Source organism: Venturia canescens, unplaced genomic scaffold, assembly GCF_019457755.1.
Source record: "Venturia canescens isolate UGA unplaced genomic scaffold, ASM1945775v1 PGA_scaffold_45__1_contigs__length_28917, whole genome shotgun sequence".
Classification (NCBI taxonomy): Eukaryota; Metazoa; Arthropoda; class Insecta; order Hymenoptera; family Ichneumonidae; genus Venturia; species Venturia canescens.
Window position 1 is genome coordinate 12,501 of NW_025108611.1, and position 14,555 is coordinate 27,055.

The following is a 14,555-nucleotide window of genomic DNA, read 5'->3' on the forward strand; positions in this document are numbered from 1 at the left end:
AGCCTACGTAGACGAAGCATCGCGGTTCTGTGCCCAGAGACTCTGTAATTGTGCTGACTTTTTTTCGTCGGTCGTGCGACGCCCGCACCGGGCGTCCACCGACCGAGGATTTCTCGTTTCCCCGTTAGACCCTACGTGACGAGTTTCGCTACGTCTCCCGACGACGTTCGTTCCCTCGATGGCGTGCGTCGAGGAAAATGCGCAGCTACGTGCCCAGGTACCTTGAAATTGGGCGAAATATTTCGTCGGTCGTGCGACGCCCGCACCGGGCGTCCACCGACCGAGAGATTTTACGTAGCTCGCTCATGCTTGCGTTGACGATATCTAAAGGAAATTATGGTTCTTCGTCGTCGGAGATAGGGACAGTGGGAATTTCGTTAATCCAAATGTTACGCACACGTGGACGATCCGGTGGGATTGGACTCAAGATTCGAGCGAGCATCCAAGCCCGCCGTTTACCCGTTCGACCGCAACACGCGTCAAGAGCGACGAGTAAACTCACAAGATACGCAACTTTCGAGATATTCGGACGATCCCAAATTCGCCTTTCTCCCGATAGCCTACGTAGACGAAGCGTCGCGGTTTTGTGCCCAGAGACTCTGTAATTGTGCTGACTTTTTTTCGTCGGTCGTGCGACGCCCGCACCGGGCGTCCACCGACCGAGGATTTCTCGTTTCCCCGTTAGACCCTACGTGACGAGTTTCGCTACGTCTCCCGACGACGTTCGTTCCCTCGATGGCGTGCGTCGAGGAAAATGCGCAGCTACGTGCCCAGGTACCTTGAAATTGGGCGAAATTTTTCGTCGGTCGTGCGACGCCCGCACCGGGCGTCCACCGACCGAGAGATTTTACGTAGCTCGCTCATGCTTGCGTTGACGATATCTAAAGGAAATTATGGTTCTTCGTCGTCGGAGATAGGGACAGTGGGAATTTCGTTAAACCAAATGTTACGCACACGTGGACGATCCGGTGGGATTGGACTCAAGATTCGAGCGAGCATCCAAGCCCGCCGTTTACCCGTTCGACCGCAACACGCGTCAAGAGCGACGAGTAAACTCACAAGATACGCAACTTTCGAGATATTCGGACGATCCCAAATTCGCCTTTCTCCCGATAGCCTACGTAGACGAAGCATCGCGGTTTTGTGCCCAGAGACTCTGTAATTGTGCTGACTTTTTTTCGTCGGTCGTGCGACGCCCGCACCGGGCGTCCACCGACCGAGGATTTCTCGTTTCCCCGTTAGACCCTACGTGACGAGTTTCGCTACGTCTCCCGACGACGTTCGTTCCCTCGATGGCGTGCGTCGAGGAAAATGCGCAGCTACGTGCCCAGGTACCTTGAAATTGGGCGAAATTTTTCGTCGGTCGTGCGACGCCCGCACCGGGCGTCCACCGACCGAGAGATTTTACGTAGCTCGCTCATGCTTGCGTTGACGATATCTAAAGGAAATTATGGTTCTTCGTCGTCGGAGATAGGGACAGTGGGAATTTCGTTAAACCAAATGTTACGCACACGTGCACGATCCGGTGGGATTGGACTCAAGATTCGAGCGAGCATCCAAGCCCGCCGTTTACCCGTTCGACCGCAACACGCGTCAAGAGCGACGAGTAAACTCACAAGATACGCAACTTTCGAGATATTCGGACGATCCCAAATTCGCCTTTCTCCCGATAGCCTACGTAGACGAAGCATCGCGGTTTTGTGCCCAGAGACTCTGTAATTGTGCTGACTTTTTTTCGTCGGTCGTGCGACGCCCGCACCGGGCGTCCACCGACCGAGGATTTCTCGTTTCCCCGTTAGACCCTACGTGACGAGTTTCGCTACGTCTCCCGACGACGTTCGTTCCCTCGATGGCGTGCGTCGAGGAAAATGCGCAGCTACGTGCCCAGGTACCTTGAAATTGGGCGAAATTTTTCGTCGGTCGTGCGACGCCCGCACCGGGCGTCCACCGACCGAGAGATTTTACGTAGCTCGCTCATGCTTGCGTTGACGATATCTAAAGGAAATTATGGTTCTTCGTCGTCGGAGATAGGGACAGTGGGAATTTCGTTAAACCAAATGTTACGCACACGTGGACGATCCGGTGGGATTGGACTCAAGATTCGAGCGAGCATCCAAGCCCGCCGTTTACCCGTTCGACCGCAACACGCGTCAAGAGCGACGAGTAAACTCACAAGATACGCAACTTTCGAGATATTCGGACGATCCCAAATTCGCCTTTCTCCCGATAGCCTACGTAGACGAAGCATCGCGGTTTTGTGCCCAGAGACTCTGTAATTGTGCTGACTTTTTTTCGTCGGTCGTGCGACGCCCGCACCGGGCGTCCACCGACCGAGGATTTCTCGTTTCCCCGTTAGACCCTACGTGACGAGTTTCGCTACGTCTCCCGACGACGTTCGTTCCCTCGATGGCGTGCGTCGAGGAAAATGCGCAGCTACGTGCCCAGGTACCTTGAAATTGGGCGAAATTTTTCGTCGGTCGTGCGACGCCCGCACCGGGCGTCCACCGACCGAGAGATTTTACGTAGCTCGCTCATGCTTGCGTTGACGATATCTAAAGGAAATTATGGTTCTTCGTCGTCGGAGATAGGGACAGTGGGAATTTCGTTAAACCAAATGTTACGCACACGTGGACGATCCGGTGGGATTGGACTCAAGATTCGAGCGAGCATCCAAGCCCGCCGTTTACCCGTTCGACCGCAACACGCGTCAAGAGCGACGAGTAAACTCACAAGATACGCAACTTTCGAGATATTCGGACGATCCCAAATTCGCCTTTCTCCCGATAGCCTACGTAGACGAAGCATCGCGGTTTTGTGCCCAGAGACTCTGTAATTGTGCTGACTTTTTTTCGTCGGTCGTGCGACGCCCGCACCGGGCGTCCACCGACCGAGGATTTCTCGTTTCCCCGTTAGACCCTACGTGACGAGTTTCGCTACGTCTCCCGACGACGTTCGTTCCCTCGATGGCGTGCGTCGAGGAAAATGCGCAGCTACGTGCCCAGGTACCTTGAAATTGGGCGAAATATTTCGTCGGTCGTGCGACGCCCGCACCGGGCGTCCACCGACCGAGAGATTTTACGTAGCTCGCTCATGCTTGCGTTGACGATATCTAAAGGAAATTATGGTTCTTCGTCGTCGGAGATAGGGACAGTGGGAATTTCGTTAATCCAAATGTTACGCACACGTGGACGATCCGGTGGGATTGGACTCAAGATTCGAGCGAGCATCCAAGCCCGCCGTTTACCCGTTCGACCGCAACACGCGTCAAGAGCGACGAGTAAACTCACAAGATACGCAACTTTCGAGATATTCGGACGATCCCAAATTCGCCTTTCTCCCGATAGCCTACGTAGACGAAGCGTCGCGGTTTTGTGCCCAGAGACTCTGTAATTGTGCTGACTTTTTTTCGTCGGTCGTGCGACGCCCGCACCGGGCGTCCACCGACCGAGGATTTCTCGTTTCCCCGTTAGACCCTACGTGACGAGTTTCGCTACGTCTCCCGACGACGTTCGTTCCCTCGATGGCGTGCGTCGAGGAAAATGCGCAGCTACGTGCCCAGGTACCTTGAAATTGGGCGAAATTTTTCGTCGGTCGTGCGACGCCCGCACCGGGCGTCCACCGACCGAGAGATTTTACGTAGCTCGCTCATGCTTGCGTTGACGATATCTAAAGGAAATTATGGTTCTTCGTCGTCGGAGATAGGGACAGTGGGAATTTCGTTAAACCAAATGTTACGCACACGTGGACGATCCGGTGGGATTGGACTCAAGATTCGAGCGAGCATCCAAGCCCGCCGTTTACCCGTTCGACCGCAACACGCGTCAAGAGCGACGAGTAAACTCACAAGATACGCAACTTTCGAGATATTCGGACGATCCCAAATTCGCCTTTCTCCCGATAGCCTACGTAGACGAAGCATCGCGGTTTTGTGCCCAGAGACTCTGTAATTGTGCTGACTTTTTTTCGTCGGTCGTGCGACGCCCGCACCGGGCGTCCACCGACCGAGGATTTCTCGTTTCCCCGTTAGACCCTACGTGACGAGTTTCGCTACGTCTCCCGACGACGTTCGTTCCCTCGATGGCGTGCGTCGAGGAAAATGCGCAGCTACGTGCCCAGGTACCTTGAAATTGGGCGAAATATTTCGTCGGTCGTGCGACGCCCGCACCGGGCGTCCACCGACCGAGAGATTTTACGTAGCTCGCTCATGCTTGCGTTGACGATATCTAAAGGAAATTATGGTTCTTCGTCGTCGGAGATAGGGACAGTGGGAATTTCGTTAATCCAAATGTTACGCACACGTGGACGATCCGGTGGGATTGGACTCAAGATTCGAGCGAGCATCCAAGCCCGCCGTTTACCCGTTCGACCGCAACACGCGTCAAGAGCGACGAGTAAACTCACAAGATACGCAACTTTCGAGATATTCGGACGATCCCAAATTCGCCTTTCTCCCGATAGCCTACGTAGACGAAGCGTCGCGGTTTTGTGCCCAGAGACTCTGTAATTGTGCTGACTTTTTTTCGTCGGTCGTGCGACGCCCGCACCGGGCGTCCACCGACCGAGGATTTCTCGTTTCCCCGTTAGACCCTACGTGACGAGTTTCGCTACGTCTCCCGACGACGTTCGTTCCCTCGATGGCGTGCGTCGAGGAAAATGCGCAGCTACGTGCCCAGGTACCTTGAAATTGGGCGAAATTTTTCGTCGGTCGTGCGACGCCCGCACCGGGCGTCCACCGACCGAGAGATTTTACGTAGCTCGCTCATGCTTGCGTTGACGATATCTAAAGGAAATTATGGTTCTTCGTCGTCGGAGATAGGGACAGTGGGAATTTCGTTAAACCAAATGTTACGCACACGTGGACGATCCGGTGGGATTGGACTCAAGATTCGAGCGAGCATCCAAGCCCGCCGTTTACCCGTTCGACCGCAACACGCGTCAAGAGCGACGAGTAAACTCACAAGATACGCAACTTTCGAGATATTCGGACGATCCCAAATTCGCCTTTCTCCCGATAGCCTACGTAGACGAAGCATCGCGGTTTTGTGCCCAGAGACTCTGTAATTGTGCTGACTTTTTTTCGTCGGTCGTGCGACGCCCGCACCGGGCGTCCACCGACCGAGGATTTCTCGTTTCCCCGTTAGACCCTACGTGACGAGTTTCGCTACGTCTCCCGACGACGTTCGTTCCCTCGATGGCGTGCGTCGAGGAAAATGCGCAGCTACGTGCCCAGGTACCTTGAAATTGGGCGAAATTTTTCGTCGGTCGTGCGACGCCCGCACCGGGCGTCCACCGACCGAGAGATTTTACGTAGCTCGCTCATGCTTGCGTTGACGATATCTAAAGGAAATTATGGTTCTTCGTCGTCGGAGATAGGGACAGTGGGAATTTCGTTAAACCAAATGTTACGCACACGTGGACGATCCGGTGGGATTGGACTCAAGATTCGAGCGAGCATCCAAGCCCGCCGTTTACCCGTTCGACCGCAACACGCGTCAAGAGCGACGAGTAAACTCACAAGATACGCAACTTTCGAGATATTCGGACGATCCCAAATTCGCCTTTCTCCCGATAGCCTACGTAGACGAAGCATCGCGGTTTTGTGCCCAGAGACTCTGTAATTGTGCTGACTTTTTTTCGTCGGTCGTGCGACGCCCGCACCGGGCGTCCACCGACCGAGGATTTCTCGTTTCCCCGTTAGACCCTACGTGACGAGTTTCGCTACGTCTCCCGACGACGTTCGTTCCCTCGATGGCGTGCGTCGAGGAAAATGCGCAGCTACGTGCCCAGGTACCTTGAAATTGGGCGAAATTTTTCGTCGGTCGTGCGACGCCCGCACCGGGCGTCCACCGACCGAGAGATTTTACGTAGCTCGCTCATGCTTGCGTTGACGATATCTAAAGGAAATTATGGTTCTTCGTCGTCGGAGATAGGGACAGTGGGAATTTCGTTAATCCAAATGTTACGCACACGTGGACGATCCGGTGGGATTGGACTCAAGATTCGAGCGAGCATCCAAGCCCGCCGTTTACCCGTTCGACCGCAACACGCGTCAAGAGCGACGAGTAAACTCACAAGATACGCAACTTTCGAGATATTCGGACGATCCCAAATTCGCCTTTCTCCCGATAGCCTACGTAGACGAAGCGTCGCGGTTTTGTGCCCAGAGACTCTGTAATTGTGCTGACTTTTTTTCGTCGGTCGTGCGACGCCCGCACCGGGCGTCCACCGACCGAGGATTTCTCGTTTCCCCGTTAGACCCTACGTGACGAGTTTCGCTACGTCTCCCGACGACGTTCGTTCCCTCGATGGCGTGCGTCGAGGAAAATGCGCAGCTACGTGCCCAGGTACCTTGAAATTGGGCGAAATTTTTCGTCGGTCGTGCGACGCCCGCACCGGGCGTCCACCGACCGAGAGATTTTACGTAGCTCGCTCATGCTTGCGTTGACGATATCTAAAGGAAATTATGGTTCTTCGTCGTCGGAGATAGGGACAGTGGGAATTTCGTTAAACCAAATGTTACGCACACGTGGACGATCCGGTGGGATTGGACTCAAGATTCGAGCGAGCATCCAAGCCCGCCGTTTACCCGTTCGACCGCAACACGCGTCAAGAGCGACGAGTAAACTCACAAGATACGCAACTTTCGAGATATTCGGACGATCCCAAATTCGCCTTTCTCCCGATAGCCTACGTAGACGAAGCATCGCGGTTTTGTGCCCAGAGACTCTGTAATTGTGCTGACTTTTTTTCGTCGGTCGTGCGACGCCCGCACCGGGCGTCCACCGACCGAGGATTTCTCGTTTCCCCGTTAGACCCTACGTGACGAGTTTCGCTACGTCTCCCGACGACGTTCGTTCCCTCGATGGCGTGCGTCGAGGAAAATGCGCAGCTACGTGCCCAGGTACCTTGAAATTGGGCGAAATTTTTCGTCGGTCGTGCGACGCCCGCACCGGGCGTCCACCGACCGAGAGATTTTACGTAGCTCGCTCATGCTTGCGTTGACGATATCTAAAGGAAATTATGGTTCTTCGTCGTCGGAGATAGGGACAGTGGGAATTTCGTTAAACCAAATGTTACGCACACGTGGACGATCCGGTGGGATTGGACTCAAGATTCGAGCGAGCATCCAAGCCCGCCGTTTACCCGTTCGACCGCAACACGCGTCAAGAGCGACGAGTAAACTCACAAGATACGCAACTTTCGAGATATTCGGACGATCCCAAATTCGCCTTTCTCCCGATAGCCTACGTAGACGAAGCATCGCGGTTTTGTGCCCAGAGACTCTGTAATTGTGCTGACTTTTTTTCGTCGGTCGTGCGACGCCCGCACCGGGCGTCCACCGACCGAGGATTTCTCGTTTCCCCGTTAGACCCTACGTGACGAGTTTCGCTACGTCTCCCGACGACGTTCGTTCCCTCGATGGCGTGCGTCGAGGAAAATGCGCAGCTACGTGCCCAGGTACCTTGAAATTGGGCGAAATATTTCGTCGGTCGTGCGACGCCCGCACCGGGCGTCCACCGACCGAGAGATTTTACGTAGCTCGCTCATGCTTGCGTTGACGATATCTAAAGGAAATTATGGTTCTTCGTCGTCGGAGATAGGGACAGTGGGAATTTCGTTAATCCAAATGTTACGCACACGTGGACGATCCGGTGGGATTGGACTCAAGATTCGAGCGAGCATCCAAGCCCGCCGTTTACCCGTTCGACCGCAACACGCGTCAAGAGCGACGAGTAAACTCACAAGATACGCAACTTTCGAGATATTCGGACGATCCCAAATTCGCCTTTCTCCCGATAGCCTACGTAGACGAAGCGTCGCGGTTTTGTGCCCAGAGACTCTGTAATTGTGCTGACTTTTTTTCGTCGGTCGTGCGACGCCCGCACCGGGCGTCCACCGACCGAGGATTTCTCGTTTCCCCGTTAGACCCTACGTGACGAGTTTCGCTACGTCTCCCGACGACGTTCGTTCCCTCGATGGCGTGCGTCGAGGAAAATGCGCAGCTACGTGCCCAGGTACCTTGAAATTGGGCGAAATTTTTCGTCGGTCGTGCGACGCCCGCACCGGGCGTCCACCGACCGAGAGATTTTACGTAGCTCGCTCATGCTTGCGTTGACGATATCTAAAGGAAATTATGGTTCTTCGTCGTCGGAGATAGGGACAGTGGGAATTTCGTTAAACCAAATGTTACGCACACGTGGACGATCCGGTGGGATTGGACTCAAGATTCGAGCGAGCATCCAAGCCCGCCGTTTACCCGTTCGACCGCAACACGCGTCAAGAGCGACGAGTAAACTCACAAGATACGCAACTTTCGAGATATTCGGACGATCCCAAATTCGCCTTTCTCCCGATAGCCTACGTAGACGAAGCATCGCGGTTTTGTGCCCAGAGACTCTGTAATTGTGCTGACTTTTTTTCGTCGGTCGTGCGACGCCCGCACCGGGCGTCCACCGACCGAGGATTTCTCGTTTCCCCGTTAGACCCTACGTGACGAGTTTCGCTACGTCTCCCGACGACGTTCGTTCCCTCGATGGCGTGCGTCGAGGAAAATGCGCAGCTACGTGCCCAGGTACCTTGAAATTGGGCGAAATTTTTCGTCGGTCGTGCGACGCCCGCACCGGGCGTCCACCGACCGAGAGATTTTACGTAGCTCGCTCATGCTTGCGTTGACGATATCTAAAGGAAATTATGGTTCTTCGTCGTCGGAGATAGGGACAGTGGGAATTTCGTTAAACCAAATGTTACGCACACGTGGACGATCCGGTGGGATTGGACTCAAGATTCGAGCGAGCATCCAAGCCCGCCGTTTACCCGTTCGACCGCAACACGCGTCAAGAGCGACGAGTAAACTCACAAGATACGCAACTTTCGAGATATTCGGACGATCCCAAATTCGCCTTTCTCCCGATAGCCTACGTAGACGAAGCATCGCGGTTTTGTGCCCAGAGACTCTGTAATTGTGCTGACTTTTTTTCGTCGGTCGTGCGACGCCCGCACCGGGCGTCCACCGACCGAGGATTTCTCGTTTCCCCGTTAGACCCTACGTGACGAGTTTCGCTACGTCTCCCGACGACGTTCGTTCCCTCGATGGCGTGCGTCGAGGAAAATGCGCAGCTACGTGCCCAGGTACCTTGAAATTGGGCGAAATTTTTCGTCGGTCGTGCGACGCCCGCACCGGGCGTCCACCGACCGAGAGATTTTACGTAGCTCGCTCATGCTTGCGTTGACGATATCTAAAGGAAATTATGGTTCTTCGTCGTCGGAGATAGGGACAGTGGGAATTTCGTTAAACCAAATGTTACGCACACGTGGACGATCCGGTGGGATTGGACTCAAGATTCGAGCGAGCATCCAAGCCCGCCGTTTACCCGTTCGACCGCAACACGCGTCAAGAGCGACGAGTAAACTCACAAGATACGCAACTTTCGAGATATTCGGACGATCCCAAATTCGCCTTTCTCCCGATAGCCTACGTAGACGAAGCATCGCGGTTTTGTGCCCAGAGACTCTGTAATTGTGCTGACTTTTTTTCGTCGGTCGTGCGACGCCCGCACCGGGCGTCCACCGACCGAGGATTTCTCGTTTCCCCGTTAGACCCTACGTGACGAGTTTCGCTACGTCTCCCGACGACGTTCGTTCCCTCGATGGCGTGCGTCGAGGAAAATGCGCAGCTACGTGCCCAGGTACCTTGAAATTGGGCGAAATTTTTCGTCGGTCGTGCGACGCCCGCACCGGGCGTCCACCGACCGAGAGATTTTACGTAGCTCGCTCATGCTTGCGTTGACGATATCTAAAGGAAATTATGGTTCTTCGTCGTCGGAGATAGGGACAGTGGGAATTTCGTTAAACCAAATGTTACGCACACGTGGACGATCCGGTGGGATTGGACTCAAGATTCGAGCGAGCATCCAAGCCCGCCGTTTACCCGTTCGACCGCAACACGCGTCAAGAGCGACGAGTAAACTCACAAGATACGCAACTTTCGAGATATTCGGACGATCCCAAATTCGCCTTTCTCCCGATAGCCTACGTAGACGAAGCATCGCGGTTTTGTGCCCAGAGACTCTGTAATTGTGCTGACTTTTTTTCGTCGGTCGTGCGACGCCCGCACCGGGCGTCCACCGACCGAGGATTTCTCGTTTCCCCGTTAGACCCTACGTGACGAGTTTCGCTACGTCTCCCGACGACGTTCGTTCCCTCGATGGCGTGCGTCGAGGAAAATGCGCAGCTACGTGCCCAGGTACCTTGAAATTGGGCGAAATATTTCGTCGGTCGTGCGACGCCCGCACCGGGCGTCCACCGACCGAGAGATTTTACGTAGCTCGCTCATGCTTGCGTTGACGATATCTAAAGGAAATTATGGTTCTTCGTCGTCGGAGATAGGGACAGTGGGAATTTCGTTAATCCAAATGTTACGCACACGTGGACGATCCGGTGGGATTGGACTCAAGATTCGAGCGAGCATCCAAGCCCGCCGTTTACCCGTTCGACCGCAACACGCGTCAAGAGCGACGAGTAAACTCACAAGATACGCAACTTTCGAGATATTCGGACGATCCCAAATTCGCCTTTCTCCCGATAGCCTACGTAGACGAAGCGTCGCGGTTTTGTGCCCAGAGACTCTGTAATTGTGCTGACTTTTTTTCGTCGGTCGTGCGACGCCCGCACCGGGCGTCCACCGACCGAGGATTTCTCGTTTCCCCGTTAGACCCTACGTGACGAGTTTCGCTACGTCTCCCGACGACGTTCGTTCCCTCGATGGCGTGCGTCGAGGAAAATGCGCAGCTACGTGCCCAGGTACCTTGAAATTGGGCGAAATTTTTCGTCGGTCGTGCGACGCCCGCACCGGGCGTCCACCGACCGAGAGATTTTACGTAGCTCGCTCATGCTTGCGTTGACGATATCTAAAGGAAATTATGGTTCTTCGTCGTCGGAGATAGGGACAGTGGGAATTTCGTTAAACCAAATGTTACGCACACGTGGACGATCCGGTGGGATTGGACTCAAGATTCGAGCGAGCATCCAAGCCCGCCGTTTACCCGTTCGACCGCAACACGCGTCAAGAGCGACGAGTAAACTCACAAGATACGCAACTTTCGAGATATTCGGACGATCCCAAATTCGCCTTTCTCCCGATAGCCTACGTAGACGAAGCATCGCGGTTTTGTGCCCAGAGACTCTGTAATTGTGCTGACTTTTTTTCGTCGGTCGTGCGACGCCCGCACCGGGCGTCCACCGACCGAGGATTTCTCGTTTCCCCGTTAGACCCTACGTGACGAGTTTCGCTACGTCTCCCGACGACGTTCGTTCCCTCGATGGCGTGCGTCGAGGAAAATGCGCAGCTACGTGCCCAGGTACCTTGAAATTGGGCGAAATTTTTCGTCGGTCGTGCGACGCCCGCACCGGGCGTCCACCGACCGAGAGATTTTACGTAGCTCGCTCATGCTTGCGTTGACGATATCTAAAGGAAATTATGGTTCTTCGTCGTCGGAGATAGGGACAGTGGGAATTTCGTTAAACCAAATGTTACGCACACGTGGACGATCCGGTGGGATTGGACTCAAGATTCGAGCGAGCATCCAAGCCCGCCGTTTACCCGTTCGACCGCAACACGCGTCAAGAGCGACGAGTAAACTCACAAGATACGCAACTTTCGAGATATTCGGACGATCCCAAATTCGCCTTTCTCCCGATAGCCTACGTAGACGAAGCATCGCGGTTTTGTGCCCAGAGACTCTGTAATTGTGCTGACTTTTTTTCGTCGGTCGTGCGACGCCCGCACCGGGCGTCCACCGACCGAGGATTTCTCGTTTCCCCGTTAGACCCTACGTGACGAGTTTCGCTACGTCTCCCGACGACGTTCGTTCCCTCGATGGCGTGCGTCGAGGAAAATGCGCAGCTACGTGCCCAGGTACCTTGAAATTGGGCGAAATTTTTCGTCGGTCGTGCGACGCCCGCACCGGGCGTTCCACCGACCGAGAGATTTTACGTAGCTCGCTCATGCTTGCGTTGACGATATCTAAAGGAAATTATGGTTCTTCGTCGTCGGAGATAGGGACAGTGGGAATTTCGTTAAACCAAATGTTACGCACACGTGGACGATCCGGTGGGATTGGACTCAAGATTCGAGCGAGCATCCAAGCCCGCCGTTTACCCGTTCGACCGCAACACGCGTCAAGAGCGACGAGTAAACTCACAAGATACGCAACTTTCGAGATATTCGGACGATCCCAAATTCGCCTTTCTCCCGATAGCCTACGTAGACGAAGCATCGCGGTTTTGTGCCCAGAGACTCTGTAATTGTGCTGACTTTTTTTCGTCGGTCGTGCGACGCCCGCACCGGGCGTCCACCGACCGAGGATTTCTCGTTTCCCCGTTAGACCCTACGTGACGAGTTTCGCTACGTCTCCCGACGACGTTCGTTCCCTCGATGGCGTGCGTCGAGGAAAATGCGCAGCTACGTGCCCAGGTACCTTGAAATTGGGCGAAATATTTCGTCGGTCGTGCGACGCCCGCACCGGGCGTCCACCGACCGAGAGATTTTACGTAGCTCGCTCATGCTTGCGTTGACGATATCTAAAGGAAATTATGGTTCTTCGTCGTCGGAGATAGGGACAGTGGGAATTTCGTTAATCCAAATGTTACGCACACGTGGACGATCCGGTGGGATTGGACTCAAGATTCGAGCGAGCATCCAAGCCCGCCGTTTACCCGTTCGACCGCAACACGCGTCAAGAGCGACGAGTAAACTCACAAGATACGCAACTTTCGAGATATTCGGACGATCCCAAATTCGCCTTTCTCCCGATAGCCTACGTAGACGAAGCGTCGCGGTTTTGTGCCCAGAGACTCTGTAATTGTGCTGACTTTTTTTCGTCGGTCGTGCGACGCCCGCACCGGGCGTCCACCGACCGAGGATTTCTCGTTTCCCCGTTAGACCCTACGTGACGAGTTTCGCTACGTCTCCCGACGACGTTCGTTCCCTCGATGGCGTGCGTCGAGGAAAATGCGCAGCTACGTGCCCAGGTACCTTGAAATTGGGCGAAATTTTTCGTCGGTCGTGCGACGCCCGCACCGGGCGTCCACCGACCGAGAGATTTTACGTAGCTCGCTCATGCTTGCGTTGACGATATCTAAAGGAAATTATGGTTCTTCGTCGTCGGAGATAGGGACAGTGGGAATTTCGTTAAACCAAATGTTACGCACACGTGGACGATCCGGTGGGATTGGACTCAAGATTCGAGCGAGCATCCAAGCCCGCCGTTTACCCGTTCGACCGCAACACGCGTCAAGAGCGACGAGTAAACTCACAAGATACGCAACTTTCGAGATATTCGGACGATCCCAAATTCGCCTTTCTCCCGATAGCCTACGTAGACGAAGCATCGCGGTTTTGTGCCCAGAGACTCTGTAATTGTGCTGACTTTTTTTCGTCGGTCGTGCGACGCCCGCACCGGGCGTCCACCGACCGAGGATTTCTCGTTTCCCCGTTAGACCCTACGTGACGAGTTTCGCTACGTCTCCCGACGACGTTCGTTCCCTCGATGGCGTGCGTCGAGGAAAATGCGCAGCTACGTGCCCAGGTACCTTGAAATTGGGCGAAATTTTTCGTCGGTCGTGCGGACGCCCGCACCGGGCGTCCACCGACCGAGAGATTTTACGTAGCTCGCTCATGCTTGCGTTGACGATATCTAAAGGAAATTATGGTTCTTCGTCGTCGGAGATAGGGACAGTGGGAATTTCGTTAATCCAAATGTTACGCACACGTGGACGATCCGGTGGGATTGGACTCAAGATTCGAGCGAGCATCCAAGCCCGCCGTTTACCCGTTCGACCGCAACACGCGTCAAGAGCGACGAGTAAACTCACAAGATACGCAACTTTCGAGATATTCGGACGATCCCAAATTCGCCTTTCTCCCGATAGCCTACGTAGACGAAGCGTCGCGGTTTTGTGCCCAGAGACTCTGTAATTGTGCTGACTTTTTTTTCGTCGGTCGTGCGACGCCCGCACCGGGCGTCCACCGACCGAGGATTTCTCGTTTCCCCCGTTAGACCCTACGTGACGAGTTTCGCTACGTCTCCCGACGACGTTCGTTCCCTCGATGGCGTGCGTCGAGGAAAATGCGCAGCTACGTGCCCAGGTACCTTGAAATTGGGCGAAATTTTTCGTCGGTCGTGCGACGCCCGCACCGGGCGTCCACCGACCGAGAGATTTTACGTAGCTCGCTCATGCTTGCGTTGACGATATCTAAAGGAAATTATGGTTCTTCGTCGTCGGAGATAGGGACAGTGGGAATTTCGTTAAACCAAATGTTACGCACACGTGGGACGATCCGGTGGGATTGGACTCAAGATTCGAGCGAGCATCCAAGCCCGCCGTTTACCCGTTCGACCGCAACACGCGTTCAAGAGCGACGAGTAAACCTCACAAGATACGCAACTTTCGAGATATTCGGACGATCCCAAATTCGCCTTTCTCCCGATAGCCTACGTAGACGAAGCATCGCGGTTTTGTGCCCAGAGACTCTGTAATTGTGCTGACTTTTTTTC